The 13351-nt window shown below is 37.3% G+C and overlaps 1 long non-coding RNA gene across 1 annotated transcript in view; it reads left to right on the top strand.

Annotated features, from left to right (window-relative positions):
* The first annotated feature begins 291 nt into the window (after nucleotides 1-291).
* The window catches only part of LOC121824883 (uncharacterized), a 42136-nt gene continuing 29076 nt past the window's right edge, over nucleotides 292-13351 (top strand). The window contains exons 1-7 of the long non-coding RNA XR_013050894.1: nucleotides 292-414; nucleotides 1097-1173; nucleotides 1674-1829; nucleotides 2310-2348; nucleotides 5229-5302; nucleotides 10217-10504; nucleotides 12180-12295. This is a non-coding gene — a long non-coding RNA (uncharacterized LOC121824883). The remainder of the gene's footprint in view (nucleotides 415-1096; nucleotides 1174-1673; nucleotides 1830-2309; nucleotides 2349-5228; nucleotides 5303-10216; nucleotides 10505-12179; nucleotides 12296-13351) is intronic.

The raw sequence follows: 13351 nt of genomic DNA, 5'->3' as shown, positions 1-13351 counted from the left end.
TCCTACTCATCCTCTGCCTCTTTCTTAGTTCTAAACTGATCCACTTACCTTAATATCCTTCTTCAACATGACTCGAGCCAAGATGCTATTCAATACTCACATCTCAGGTAGCCACAGCTTTATCAGTCTCTGTTTCACACAAAAAGCAACTCTACAACCCACACTTTCAAGGTCTCCCATAATCAATTTCACAATGCCCCCTTCTCCCAGTATGGGATCCCATGATGTCATAATGGCATTTTTCTGAAATCATAACCATCTCCATGGTATACAGACATTTTGGAAGTTTCCATGACTATAAAGGCTTTCTAGCCACCAAAATCCAGGAGGAATCACAGATATAACACTGAGAAGCAGAAGGGAGACAGTGTGTTCCTGGAACACTCAAAATTAGCTGGAAGCACAAATACCAAGGTAATTATAACTCAGGCAGAGCCCTATGCTAAATTTATTGTAGTCCATGAGACACCCCCTGACTTCTTCACTAATCTGTGGGATTGTTGTTTGAGAGTACATCTTAGAAAACCAATTAATCATCTGCTGACTGACATCATTATTGGTCATTTTTAGTAATGCTTGAGGGCTTGTACAGTGCACAAACTCCTCAGCAGATAATCTTCAGTACCAATATAGAAGCTTTGAGTAAATTTGTAGAGGAGATGGTGATCACTTCCATATGAAGAGTGGAGATCATTCAATCATAATCTATATTACATTCTCCATTCCATATCTGCATACAGAAACTATGCATTGCTTAGATATCGAGAACTCACAGGAAGGTGTTTTGTGGAGGTGATAGTATGATATATGTTATTCTGAGCTTCAGATATCTTAAATAACTTGTTCATGAAAATTAAAAAGATACTTGTATTATTCATTGAGATCTGAGTGGTTTTGTAATTGCAGATTTGGAAACTTCAGAATTCAAATGAGGGAGTGTGATCAAGCATCACTCTCTTTCTTTCTCATTCCGTGTGTGTGTGTGTGTGTGTGTGTGTGTGTGTGTGTGTGTGTGAATTGTGCTTTTCACACATCTGCTTAAGTTTTAAAATCTCTCTCATCATCTCACACTGATGCTGTGAACCATTGTCTTCAGGTCCTTCATGGCTTTTGTATATCATCTGTCTGCTGACTGTGAACAGAACTACATCCCTGACTGAAAAAAAATCACAGGTTGTGTATGTTACTAACACCTATTGAAATTGATTATCAAAATACCTATTAGGACAGGCAAAATTACATGTATGACACTAATACTAAAAATATGGAATAATTCTATGTAAATATAACATAGGTCCTTTGAGGGATTTTGGCCACAGAAAAGTGTTTACACTGAACACTCAGCCTCCATGGCCACCCTGTGCACACCATTGAGTTGAAGAGAAGATTTGATTGGGTTCATTTAGATGCAAGAAACTCTAATAAACAAATCTGTAAGTCTGTGTCTTAGACTATAGTAATGTAAGTCTTTGTTAGTAACTTAGAATTTAGTACTGTGGGAAGGGACATATGCACACAGAGAGCAGGATGGATGGAAGGTGTGGACAGATGGACAAACAGGAATGGGGAAAGAGAGAGATACATGGTAGACAACCTTTAGAAAATTCCTGTCATATTACCAGCCCACTCCCTGCACTGGGTGAGAATAGCATCTCTCATCTTTCTTGTTATAGTCCTGAATGAAATTATCATCATTAATGCAACAATAAAGATGCCACCATCACTGTACCCAGACTAAGATTTCATAGCTAAGACATTGATGGAGCCGTGAGACAGAAGATAAGCTCTTAAAAGAAAAACAGTCACCTGTGCCTGAAAGGGAGGTGTGGGTATGTGTTTAAGATTTGCTGTTTTCTTTCCTTCCTCGTAAGTTTTAGAGAGAGTATATGGACCCAAGGGATTCTACAACTGTAGTTCTAACATGTATGTTTGCTTTTAAAAGAAAAATAACATTTATGTATAGGACAAGAAAGCCCATTCAGTTCTCCATGTTAAAGAAAAAGGCTTGCATAACAACACAGGTGGTTAATGGTTATTCATTGGGGGTGGAGGCATACAGAGAAAGACAGAATCCATGGAGGGATTTGCACATGTCAATGTAAGAGTTCACCATTATGTTGATTTGAAACCAGGTTTAGTCAGTGAGGTGCTGTTTTCTTTCTACTATCAATATTACTCTTAGCTTTTCTGCAAAATCTTCACAAAAAATTAAACCAAAGAACCATCCCATGGGATACAAATTATGTATATAATTTGATCCTTGTGTGAGGCCTGTGGCACTGATGTCAGTCATTTCTTCTCCTCTCCAGACTCCTGTGATACGCAGAAATCCAGTATATTCCACAAAGGTAGATTTCTGAACAAAATTATGAGAAGAATGAGTCAAGTCCACAATTTCAAGACTCCCAGAACAGATTTACAAAAAACATACAATTCAAAATTCCTCTCCTCTGCCAGCTATCCCCATCTTCATTTCAGTACTTGCCTCCCACATCTCCCCCAATCTTTCCCTTCCACTAAGTTTGATTCTCTGGTATATTTCTGTCACATGACTTCATTTCCTCTGAAATCCTTAATTTATCTTTCAATACTGTATCACCTTTCTGTTTGATAAAGTGCGTAATTCACACCCTGAACCTTCCTGGTGATAACGGAGGAAGATGACTGTATCTGAGTACTCTGAACTACTATACCAGGTCTTGTAGGGTGTGCAACATTCCTTGATTGCATGATGCATTACCATGAAACTGGGGAATTCATAATATCTTAATTGAGGAAAAGATAACAGTGCTCTGAACAAATTTTACACTTTTCAATTTCATGTTCTGCACAGTTTTAATAAGAAATGATATTTTGATGTTATTCTTTCTGTATTTAATATAGAAATGCCAGAGTTTCCTATTTCTACTACTTCACTGAAGATAAATAGAAATACAGATTTCTTTAAAAATTATAAGGAGCATATATGAATTATTCAAATAAAACACTAAAGTCAACAAAGCCATGACCCAAAATGTCCAGGAAATTTGGGACATCATGAAAAGACCAAACCTAAGAATAAAAAGGATAGAAGGAAAAGAATACCAACTCAAAGGCTCAGAAAATATATTCAACAAAAATCATAGAAGAAAACTTTTCCAACCTAAAGGAGGAAATGCCTATAAAGATACAAGAAGGTTACAGAACACCAAATAGACTGGATCCAAAAAAATTCTACTTGCCACATAATAATCAAACCACTAAACATACAGGAAAAGAAAAAAAAATATTAAGAGATGCAAACGAAAAGGGCCAAGTAACATATAAATGCAGACCCATTAGAACAACACCTGACTTCTCAATGGAGATTCTAAAAGCCAGAAAGTCCTGAAAAAATGTTATACAAACACTAAGAGACCATGGATGCCAACCCATACTATTATATCCAGCAAAACTAGCAATCAACATAGACAGAATAAGCAAAATATTCCATGATAAAACCAGATGTAAATATCTTTCCACAAATCTAGCCCTACAGAAAGCAATAGAAGGGAAAATCCAGCCTAAGGAAGTTAGATACACCCATGAAAACACAGGCAATAGATAGTCCCACACCAACAAATACCAAAGAATGGAAACATACAACATGACCAACAAAAAAATAACAGGAATTAACAATCACTGGTCATTAATATCCATTAATATCAATGGTCTCAATTCACCTATAAAAAGACACAGGCTAACAGAATGGATATGAAAGCAAGATCCATCCTTCTGCTGCATACAAGAAACACACCTCAACTTCAAAGACAGAATAAAAGGCTGGGAAAAGACCTTCCAATCAAATGGAATTAAGAAGCAAGCTGGTATAGCTATCCTAATATCTAATAAAACAGACTTCAAACTAACGTCAATCAAAAGATATTGGGAAGGACAATACATATTTATCACAGGGAAAAATCCAACAAGATGAAGTCTCAATTCTGAACATTTATGCCCCAAATGCAAGGGCACCCACATTTGTAAAAGAAACATTACTAAAGTTTAAATTGCACATAAAGGTCCACACGTGTAGATGTAACCAATCGTCTTATTAAAATAAGAAACACAGAGCCAATGTAAAAGAGAAAGCCGAGAGGTCAGAGCTCAGAGATAAAATCTTACCTCCTGCAGTGCTCCTAACTTCCCCAAGAGAGAGGTACTTCCTGTTTGTCTGTGTTTAAATAGTCTTTCTGTTCTTCCTTCTCATTGGTTGTAAACCCAACCACATGACTGCCTCATCACTGCCTGTAAGTACCACCCTCCAGGTCTTAAAGGCGTATGTCTCAAATACTGGCTGTATCCCTGAACACACAGAAATCTACCTAGCTCTTCTAACCATCACGCTCTTGCTATGGCTCTAATAGCTCTGACCCCAGGGCAACTTTATTTATTAACATAAAATTAAAATCACATTTCAGTACAAATAAAATATCACCATACACACACTATATAAAATTTCATAAGTCTTTCTAAATGCTTGCTCTTGCTCTTCTCTAAAGGCACAACACAAATGGTCTTTGTGTAGTCCCAGTTCAATTAAAAATTAAAACTGGCTTTGGAGTTGGAGAATGGCTTTCTCTTTCTCTAAACCCAAGCATGTTTATTAAAAGGAAAATGTAAAATTTATGTATCATGTCACAAGAGCCATTTGATATGTGACAGAAGAAAACCAAAATTAATGGACTATTTCTATTGCCACTAATCTCAGTTCTTTGGTTCTATTTTGATTCTTTAATGGTATGAATTTTATATCAATATTTATAAGATTAACATATATATATATTTAACTTTTTGTTATAACATTAATAGTCATATAGAGTACTAACTAATTGTAGAAAAGAGTCTTCATTTAGCTGCCTATACATGCTTTTGCATTAGAGTCTCTAGCAGTTCTTTGCAGGGAATCAAGACCACACTTAACAGCAAATTTGAGATCTCCAAAATGATGATGGGACCCCACAATGATGAATACACATGGACAATAATAATACCACCAAGCTGACAAACATCACCGAAAGATCATATTTGGAGTACAAACTGCTCAAGACAATTTTGAAATGTCTAGCTGAGATGATTCAGCCTCATAGACTATTTGAGTGAGGACTTGAGATAAGTCCTGCACTTTTATATTATACAGAGACTGGACAACAAATGATATAGCTACCTCTCCCAGGATTTGACAATTAACCTCAATTTTTTCTTTTCAGGATCCCCTAAAGATGTTTTCACCCACAAACAGCAGGAAGTAATTTTAAGAACATGACACACACAATCCCAAGATGTATGGCAGGTGGGTTTTGGTCTTTAAATGGGTTTGGATAATTGTCATTGTCTAGGATGGGTGGTTACAATTTTTTGTTAATCGTCAATAAAAGACTAAATGAAGGAGATTAGATTTAAGGTTCTTGTTTGAAAAAAATAAAAATGAGGATATAGAAAAGAGGTAGATTATTGAATCTACTCTGAAAAGAAAAAAAAGAGGCTATAGATATGATATAGATACAAAGGTAAATTATTGAATCTACTTTTAAAAGGCAACTACTGGTTTTAAATATTTTACATTGGATTGGATTTTTGTATATTGTATACAAATTTTATTTATATATATATGTATTATATATATATTATATATATGATACAAATTTGAGATTGATTTTGTTGTACATATGTTTCTAATCTTGTTCAAGATATTGTACATATACAGCTCATTTAACAATGTAATGCAATTTGCTAGTCCTTGAAAGTTATTATTACCAACTATTATGATATAAAGAAATGAAAGTAGTCATTACAATTGAACTTGTAGTCATATTACGTATGTTTTCAAGGTCAACCAGAAATATATTTTAGACAGACATGTCATCTTCAAACACTTCAGAGATCTACAGAATATAACATTTAATATATTTTAATAACATAGATTTTTCTATGTTATTATAACAGTCTTTTTTATGACTATGAGACATGTCTGCTCCTGGCAGCACCAATCTGCTTCAGAGAAGATATGGGCATTGAAGAACCTCCACATGGAGTTAACTTTCATTGTGGCAAAAGTTAGCCACTGGGCAAGAAATTGCCCTTGCATAGACTGCTGACAGTATGCTGTCCAAAATGGACAAGAAGGACAATAAACAAAAGTACTGACCCTTGCCAAACTAGTGTGGTTGCAGCTTTGGCAACAGGTGTTCTCTGAGGCCCGGACAATATGGCACCATTGCTGAAGTGGGTTTACAATCTGGGAAAGGTACAGTGGCCCTTTCTTTGAAGGCAGCTGAACAGGCAGTGGACAGATGGCTTCTGGTGTGCAGTGGAGCAGTAACTGAAACAGTTATTCTTGAAGGAGTAACTAAGCTGATGGAGTCAACCTCTCAATGGTAGATTGGATTTAATAAGGAGATAAAGCCACCCACAAGGTGAGAAGAATGGGATACAGAGAAGAATAGGAGGCCAAGAGGAAACCACCCATAAGCCAAGAAGAATAGGCAGCCGAATTCCCAAAACACTAGCAATTTCCATAATTTAAAATCCTGAAACATGACAGAACATTGGTGAAATTCAGGCTTATCTGGTACATGGAATTCTTGAACCAAATGTGGGTCGAGCTCTAGGCCTTGTGTACATCATACTTCACAAATGAGTCTGTCATATATGCTAAGCTTCTAGGCTGAAGATGCTCCAATGTTGCAGAGAAACCTCAGGTGACTGTCCAGGAAGCTGGTTGCTCCTGTCATAATTCACATTTTTTGGAAGTCACTTGGTTGCACTTCCTGTTTTATTAGGTAATATTGTTTCCTCTTTTGGTTTCTGAGGGAGCTGAAGATTAGATAGTTGTAGTTACACTTTTCCTTGTTACAAATTTTAGGAAAGAAATTCACTAAGAGGTGTTAAGTGTGTAAATTTGAAAGACATCATATGATAGTTTTCTGTTGGTAATACAAGATAGGATAGAAAGTGAATTAGGTACATTTTGGACTCACCAAGATAGGATAGACAATGGAGCATTTTATCTGAATTTGTCAAATGTAAATGAACTAGACATTGTTGATGTACTTATTGCTTGCATATATTATATATAGTTAGTTTACTTATTGTGTATAGTTTTTCTTATACTAGTTACAATTTTTTAAATTTTTTAATTGGGCACAAAAGGGGAAATGTGATATTTTATTTGTGGTATAATAAATAAAGCTTGCCTGGAGATCAGAGGAAAAAGCCAGCCATTATAAGTAAACAAAAAATTCAAGCAATGTTAGCACAAGCCTTTAATCCTATCACTTGGGATGCAGGGTACTGTCTGGATCTATGTGAGTTCAAGGCCACACTGGGAATAGAGCCAGGCATGTTGGCACATGCCTTAAATTCCAGCACTAGTTAATCATGGAGGTATGGAGGTCTGTATAGGCAGACAGGAAGTGATAGAGCTGGAAAGGAAGAGGATGTGATGTAGTTGGACAGAGAGAACAAATCAGATGGCAGAAGAGCAAGGCATATAGGTGTGGGTAGATAGATATCTCGTTTTTGGAAGCCATGTAGTTGGTGAGGTAAGGTTACCTGTGGCCTTCCCTATTTCCTTGATCACTCAGGTTTTCACCCCTATATCTGGATCTGTTTTTTTAATTTAATAAACCATTTAGAAATTTGTGTACAGATATGAACACTGGCTGGTGTAAGCTCACAGACTCAGATATGTTCTGCTGCAGCAGCTTAGGTCTGACAGCCTTCATGGCCCTGAGTAGCAGTGCAGGCCACTCAGATTTGGGTGGCCCATGCAGTTACATGTCCCTCTAGTACCAGTCTGGCACATGAAGAAATATTTCTAATTTAGAGAGGGAAAACATACCTGGTGCTCGAAGCCTGGCCATCTAACAAGAACAATTGAGGTTATGGATTTTAGAGGATAATATGCTACTGCTACTATAATAAAGCATCATGCTTCCCAACCACCTTCCAAATAGTTATTCTTCTATGTAGCAGTAACACCCATGCTACCACCACCCTTCTACCATGTCCGAGGGAGGGGCTGTGGATCAAAAAACAGAGACAAGAGACAGTGGGTCATTCTTCTCAGCAGAATGCCGAATGCTTTTATTCTACTAAATTAGCATAGTAACAAACTGCCCGATAAGCTTATTTTTTAAGTTTTTTTTTTAATTTTTTCTTTGTGGTTTTCACATCATGCATCTTGATTCCATTAACCTCCCTGTCCCTTTGTATCAGCTATCTGTCCTTATAAACTGCCCCTCCCCCAGAAATAAAATCAATCAATTTTTTTTTGTTTTTGTTTTTTTTGTTTGTTTTGTTTTTTGTTTTTGAGACAGGCTTTCTCTGTGTAGCTTTAAGCCTGTTCTAGAACTCTCTCTGTAGACCAGGGTGGCCTCGAACTCACAGAGATCCACCTGGCTCTGCTTCCTGAGTGTTGGGATTAAAAGTGTGTGCCACCACCACCTGGCCAAACAAAACTTAAGAAATAAAATAAAAGGAAAAAATATCTCTTAGTAGATGCTATAGCATGACACAGTGAATAACACAATATACCCATTAGGTCATATATCTCTACTTCCAAGTGTTCATTGCAAAGAGTCATTTGTCTTGTTTGATACTTCTGGTTTCTGCTGTGCTACTGATATGATAGTGAGCCTTCACTGGGATTCCTCTTGTATCTCCTGTTGTTATCCTGTGTTGTGGAGATCCTACAGGTTTGGAGATACAAGAACAGTCCCTTCACTTGCTTCAGGAGATCATTAATGGAGGGATGTTGGAGCTAGCCAACTCATGGCCCTCGTTCTGTGCCTGGGTGGTTGCATGATTGGTCAGCCCACCAGCTGTCCTCCATTCTCACCACCAGGTTGAGCTCTCTAAGCATTTCCCCAGCTAGTTCACTCTATACAGCAAGGAACAAGGAGAGGGTCTGTTCTCCTTTCACTCTCTCTGGCCTAGCTCTACACCTAGCACACCATGGCCAGCCCTACTGTATTGTCCAAGCAAGGTGCAGGGTCCACTCTCCTGAATGCTGCAGCTGGTGAGGGGTACAAACAGCTCTCCTGCTCTTATGACCTAGGGACAGCTCTCACACCTGCTACAGGCTTTGAGGGCCTGGGTAGAGGAAAGGGCATCTCTCCCACAACCATGCCACCTTATGGAAGAAGAGGAGAAGGGCCATATCTCCCACTCTCAAGCCTTCAGGGCTAGCTTGCCAATGCTCCACCAACAGTAAATTATTTTTGTACTGGTAGATTAGTCTATCCCTTAACCTTCATCAAAAAGGGTTCTTTTTGCACACTATGGTGATTAACACTCAGGCCCACATTCATTCCAAGTGCTGAGAATAAGAGACTCTGGCGGGCCCAGCTGACAATGGCATATCTATACTATACTTCTTCCTCCCAAGACTCAAGGATTATCATGGAAGAAAAGGTAGAAAGTTTGTAAGAACCAGTGGTGAAATTAAATTCCAAGGAAGCAGATTTTGTCTGGACAGAACAGGGCACTTGCACATGTGAATTCACATGTTAGGACAGCATGCTCAAAATCTTCACAAGCTCAAGCTAGACAAGATCCCAGCACAGTGGAGGTGGTCAATAAGTCCCACTTTTGGCTGAAGAGCTATTGGCCACAGATGGCTTCTGGGAAAGGAAGTGTCAGATTTCATAAAGGAGTTGACCTTTAAGAATCTACCCATGCTTTCAGAGATGCCACTACACTAGGCACATACTAGCATTATTACATAGACTCAGTTTGTTGTTTGTTTGTTTTCTTTTTTAGGGAACACATGAGATTTAGAAGAAAAAAATGGTGCAGGGATAAGAGCTAGGAAAGGATATAATGGATGGGCGCCCTAGGATAAAATACACATGGCATTAATATAATACTAAAAGAAACATTTATGTAGTAAATATTCTAAACCTTAAAAAAATCTAAGTTGATTTGTGTTGGAAGAAGACAGAGAAGCCTGGATCCAATGGGACCCAGAGACCTCTATAACTTTCTCATGAATCAGACCTCAAACTTTCTAGCACCTTCCCTATGATCCCTGTAAGGTTTTAGGGATGATGAAACTCAGTGCTCCTTCAAAACACCTTGTGTCTTTGGAGAGATTCAGCAAAAGACTCTTAAGTGTCTTTGCTAATTAACAAGTGAAACAAGTTTTACAAATGATCTGGTCTCTTAAACCCATCCACTGTCATCCCCATTGTAGGTGATATGAAAATTGCAGTTCTAGAGGGAGGTGAGGTCACAGACTCCTAGACCTCTACCTCAGGCTTGAAGTGACTCCATTACATTAATGCCTGTAAATCTGCCCAATGAAACCAACATTGTTCAGTGGAAAAAAGCCAGGGGAGTACTTCATATTTTAACCTGAGCATTCGACCCAGCAAAGAAGAGAAGCATGAGTAAGTGCTCGTCTTCAGTGATGGGAATATGGAGGTGAAACAGATCTGTGGAACAAACAGAGAAATCAGAAGAATATTTCCATAGCTAAGAGGTGAGCCAAAAATAGGCACACCAAACCTTGTGACAGTCCCTGTTGGTTCTTACTGTAATATAAATCTCTGACTTCGGGTCAATGTGGGTACCACCAGTGTAATGCAATACATCTGTGAAAATGTGGAAATATGTCAACTTGATAATTTATCTTATGTTAAATGACATGTAGACTATCTTTGCAGCATGATTGTTATAGCTGAACTTAGTATAGTTTTATGCCCATAGAGAACTTTCATATTTGAATGTAAAACTGTACAATCTTGGAAGCAGTAGCATTTGAATCTGATTCTGGATTAAAGGATGTTTTAATGTAATGCTACATTTAGAAGTTATAGGGTCAGTAACTGAGTCTGTATTGAATGACCAGTCTGTTTGGAATGACTGGTTTGAAACCTTCTTCTTGAACTTTGGAAGGTAACACTGAAGGCAAATTGTAGAATGAATATCAGCAATGACAGCCAGAAATAAATGTGTCTTGGGTTATCTCCCCTGGCTGAATCTTATTCTAGTATTAAGCACAAAGTTCTGACATGTCTTCTCTCACTGTTTTATCCTTGTTGATAATGGAAAATACAACCATCTACCTTTGTATACATGCTTTGCTTTTTTATTTCAGATTAGGCAATATTTAAGGTCTCATATTCTTCAGATTCCTTGTTATGTATCATTCATGAAGCTTTTCTAATTGAGTGTGTTACAATTTTTACTATAATAGACAAACCAACATAGAAAGTAGCAAGTATATTCACAATTTTAAGAAAACATTTTAGCCACATAATTTTCTTCTCATGCTATTTCAGCACACATTAGTATCTCATGTTGCATTTTACACAGAGTAATGGTGTTAGTAATTAACTCATCTGTAGTTACCACTCTAGCCATTAACCATCATTGAAAACAATGCATATTTTCCAGTGGCATCATAAATATCAGGTACAACTTGTGCTTGTGAAATCAAACTGTGAGTTAGAACAACTGTCACCACAAACCACGGTTAGAACACTGCACTTTACTAAATTCCGAAAAGCCCTATTTGCACTTAGCATTTGTCTAGGAAATGAATATTTATTTCAAAATGAAAACTTTTTAAAAATATATCTACTTTTATTTCATGTGCATTTTATTTTATTTATACACTTAACTGATAAGAATTGCACCCACCATTTCTCACAATGTTAGATGTTAGAAGGGAGAGTACAGATGAAGCGGTAGAAAACAACCATGAAGTCTAACATTTAACCCATAGAAAATGGTATTTCTAAGATTGAGTATGGACAAGGGGTCTTCATCGTTGTCCAGTACATGAAATTATAAATGTTATGGCATATTTTCTCTCTGAACTGCCTACATTGTGGAGTCCTCTGTACTATGAAGGAAGGCATCTCTCATACCCTGGCTCATGGAATCACTGAAAAGGGACTGATGTGAACAGTGTGAGAGCTTTGGGAACAGAAAAATTGAGAAATGCAAGTTACTACCTCTCCTTGAGAGAAAATGCACACATATGAGTCAATATAAGATAGGTCCCTGACTGACAGGCTTTTATGCAATACTAGAGAAATGCTCTCATTTCTGATTGATATGTTAGTGAATATAAGGAACTGAAAGATAATACAAGATAGTCAGGCATGATTTAGGGAACTGGACACCTAAGATGTGCTTTTGTTTTCCAGATCCCTGAGTGAATTAGGACTATGTTCACCATTAAGGGAAAATTAAAATCAGTTGGACATTAGCACTGGTATTGGTCTTTAGGTCTGTGTTGATCCTTAACATGAAACATGATCAGGTAAGCAAAGCTGTAGGGTTTGAATGATACATATTAATGTACATTCAATAGAGTTAAATCTTTTTTAAAAATTGTATTTGCCAATATACATTTAACTCTTAATACTTAAAATTAAGTGAATATTTACAAGTGAGAATATTGGATTTCTGTGCATGTGACCAGTGTAACCACAACACAGCTTTGTGTGCTGATGCTATAGCTATGAAGAAAAACACCCATTTCCAGAATTGTACAGACTGACCTCACAGATCTGAACACAAGATCAACCACATAACTGTGGTGGATTGTGGTCACTGTTTCTTTTCTTTACCGTTTTTTTCTTTCTTCATTATACTCAATGCAGAAGTATACCCAGATACTCAAATCAAAATCAGGTGGTATATATTCTTCTTAGTCATTGTCATTCAAGGAGTCTCAAAGGCCACAGAGCTCTTAAGATGAAGCATCTTGCCAATATTTTGAATTTTTTACCATCCTGACAGATGTGGCCAGATTGATCCACTGGTATCATCTTTCTGGGAATATGCCTAGCCTTTCAGAAAGAAAAAACCTGCAAGTAGGTAGAACTTTAAAATCTTCCTGGCATGTTGTGTTTTCACTTATGCCCTGTTGGGCAGAGTATATCTTAAATGATTTCATATTTCCTATGTATACATTATTTTCAGATGAGCCAGCAAATGCATAAATTAAAGAACATGATTTTGATAGGGTTCTAAGGAATATTTAAATGGACTTACTCTTCTGGCAGTATCACATTCACAAACACTGAATGATGTTTGCTGGAATCATGGTTGACAAACAGGTACAGAACAGACACTAGCTCCATACAATCAACAATCTTAACCAAAACTCTTATCTTTCCTTCATTCCCTCCTTTTTCCTTCCTTCCTTTTTCTTTTTGTTCTTTCTTGCTGTCTTTCTTTGTTTGCTTTCTTTCTTCCTTCCATATTTTTTTTTGGTTTTTCAAAGACAGGGTTTCTCTGTGCCTTTGCGCCTTTCCTGGAACTCCCTCTATAGCCCAGGCTGGCCTAGAAATCACAGAGATCCGCCTGGCTC

This window comes from Peromyscus maniculatus, chromosome 1 (genome assembly GCF_049852395.1).
Source record: "Peromyscus maniculatus bairdii isolate BWxNUB_F1_BW_parent chromosome 1, HU_Pman_BW_mat_3.1, whole genome shotgun sequence".
Taxonomy (NCBI): domain Eukaryota; kingdom Metazoa; phylum Chordata; class Mammalia; order Rodentia; family Cricetidae; genus Peromyscus; species Peromyscus maniculatus.
The sequence above is the reverse complement of the archived record's forward strand: the minus strand, read 5'-3'. Positions and strand labels throughout refer to the sequence as shown.